The sequence below is a fragment of the Capsicum annuum genome, chromosome 2 (genome assembly GCF_002878395.1).
Source record: "Capsicum annuum cultivar UCD-10X-F1 chromosome 2, UCD10Xv1.1, whole genome shotgun sequence".
Classification (NCBI taxonomy): domain Eukaryota; kingdom Viridiplantae; phylum Streptophyta; class Magnoliopsida; order Solanales; family Solanaceae; genus Capsicum; species Capsicum annuum.
In genome coordinates this window covers 90,348,071-90,350,380 of record NC_061112.1, presented here as the reverse complement: position 1 = coordinate 90,350,380, position 2,310 = coordinate 90,348,071, and the positions used below count along the sequence as shown (strand labels likewise).

Here is a 2,310-nt window from a genome sequence, read left to right as displayed (position 1 = left end):
GCCACGACATTGATATCTTTTTTAGGTTCTCCTATTACATGTTTAGTGAGAAGCTCCAATTAGGTCATCACCTTACCCATATTTTCATCCCTTTCTTCATCCTTTTTTCTTTGCTCATTATTGACATAAGATGTGATGGGGGGCCCTATGAATACTTTAGAATCCCGAGTATGCCACCCCCAATTTTGCTTAGTGACTTGCTTAAGTATATTTTCCACAACATCATATGATAACCTCACAAGAGAACCACCCGATGCATTATCCACCACCATCTTGTTGATTTTGTACAATGCCCTATAAAATATTTGGAGGAGCATCTTCTCCAGTACTTCATGGTTCGGGCATTGCATGAGCTTTTCATTGAACCATTGCCATACCTCATGTAAGGGCTCACTACTAAGTTGGTGGAAATTTGTGATCTCATCCCTTAGTTGAAGCATCCTATACAGAGGGAAATATCTATCCAAAAAAGCCTCTATAAGTTCGACCCAAGAAGTAATAGACCCATGGGGTAGAGATCTCAACCACAAAACCATTTCACCCATTAAGGGAAATGTGGAAAGCCTCAATTGAATGGACTCTTCAATGAAAATTTTCAAATATAAGTTGCCATCTTCATATGATATAACCTTGAATAGACCTTTTATTTGTAACATGTGGAGCATGACACTCGTGACATAGAACACCCCATTTTCCTTGGTCAGTGGGATGCGGATTGTACTCTCACGCCCCTCATCATGAAGATGATCCTTATCCTGGAGGTGTCCATCAAATGATCCTTCATTGCTACCATTGCAGCTCATGGTGTCATGATTACTATGAAAATTACCTATAAAACAACAAACAATAAACAATGTAAATAAAGACACTACGGGTATACCAAAAGTTACTAGCAACACAACACAAGCAAAAATAAAGTCACTCCTCGACAATGGAACCATTTTTTATAATGCTAAACTTACAAAATTATGTTGATTCAAGGAGGTCATCGTCAATATAAACCCACCAAGAGTCGAGGTCGTATCCACAAGGAGTGCAAACTAGTTTTCTAAACCTATGTATGTTGAGAGTTCACTAGGAGTTAACCCATAATGTGAAACTAAAATAACCATGAAATTAAATGAGGGTATGAATTTGAAATTTTTACACTACAACACTAAAGTAAGATCAAACAAGTAATGAGTAAAACCAATAGAGAGAGTTCTTGGGGTTATGCCATCCTAGGGGCAATTCGTGTATGGGTGAGTAATAGGTAATTCCAATTTTAGTTAATATGTCATGGGTGGTGCTAGTATTTCAAAAAAACACTTAAATTTCACTCAAGGATTCTTTTGAATACCTCATAAGTGTGATGAATTCATCAACCCAATACCTTAACTTGGCATCCCTATTTCTAAGACAATGGGGATGAACATAGAAAATCCACATAACAACCTTATTTCTAAGACAATGCTAAGGAAAACAGCTAACATCAATTTATCGTTCACAGTTACCACAACCCTCTTTCAAGGATGATGTGGGATCCAAGAAAATTGAAATTTTCACCCACAATTCTTAATTCAAGCATAAAGTAATACTAAAACTCAACACCACTAACTATTAATTTAAACCAACAATCAACACCCATACATATTAACACTCTATTCAAGAATAACCCCAAGATAGAAATTTAGCTATATATGAGAATGGAGAACAGAGATAAACCCCAAATTAACATTCAATGCTTTGTGATACCCCTTATTAATCTTAGCTCGATTCAGCTTATAGTTGCATGCATAAGGGGCTTAAGGCTTGTAATTTTCACTAAGTGTTTTACTTATTTTCAATACCCTGAAACTTTGAGAATTTTTATTTTTGTCTTCACGACCCCGAGACATTGGTTTTTGAGTTGATTCATTTTTAAGAATGTAAAAGGTATGTCTAGAAGGACAAGGTTTGGGTCATGTTTGGATCACGAATCTTGTTGGTCATCACAATCAGCTCGTGACATGGCATTAGTCCTAATGTCATGCAGACTGCATCGCGGTGAGGGAAATTAATAATTGCAATTAAACCGTACTGCGGTGAGCCAATTGCATCCAGTTTTGAATTTAAATGCCTGAGGGGTAATTAGGTATTTTCCCCCTCAACCCAATCATTCATATTACAACTTGAGGAATTAGTTAGGGCATTATTTTCCCTTCATCTCCAAATTTTCTCTGAAGAAAACCCTCCCCTTTCCCCTAGAACAAAATTGAGTTCCTCTTTCCCCAAGAATTCAAATTCCCCAACTTCAAGAACCTCCAAGAAAGCATCAAGATTAGTGTTTTC

At 36.8% G+C, this 2,310-nt stretch overlaps 1 non-coding gene across 1 annotated transcript; it reads left to right on the top strand.

The window, feature by feature from the left end:
* Nucleotides 1-328: 328 nt before the first annotated feature.
* On the top strand, nucleotides 329-434 carry LOC124896401. The gene has a single exon (XR_007052763.1). It is a non-coding gene; the product is annotated as a small nucleolar RNA R71 (small nucleolar RNA).
* The last annotated feature ends 1,876 nt before the right edge of the window (nucleotides 435-2,310 follow it).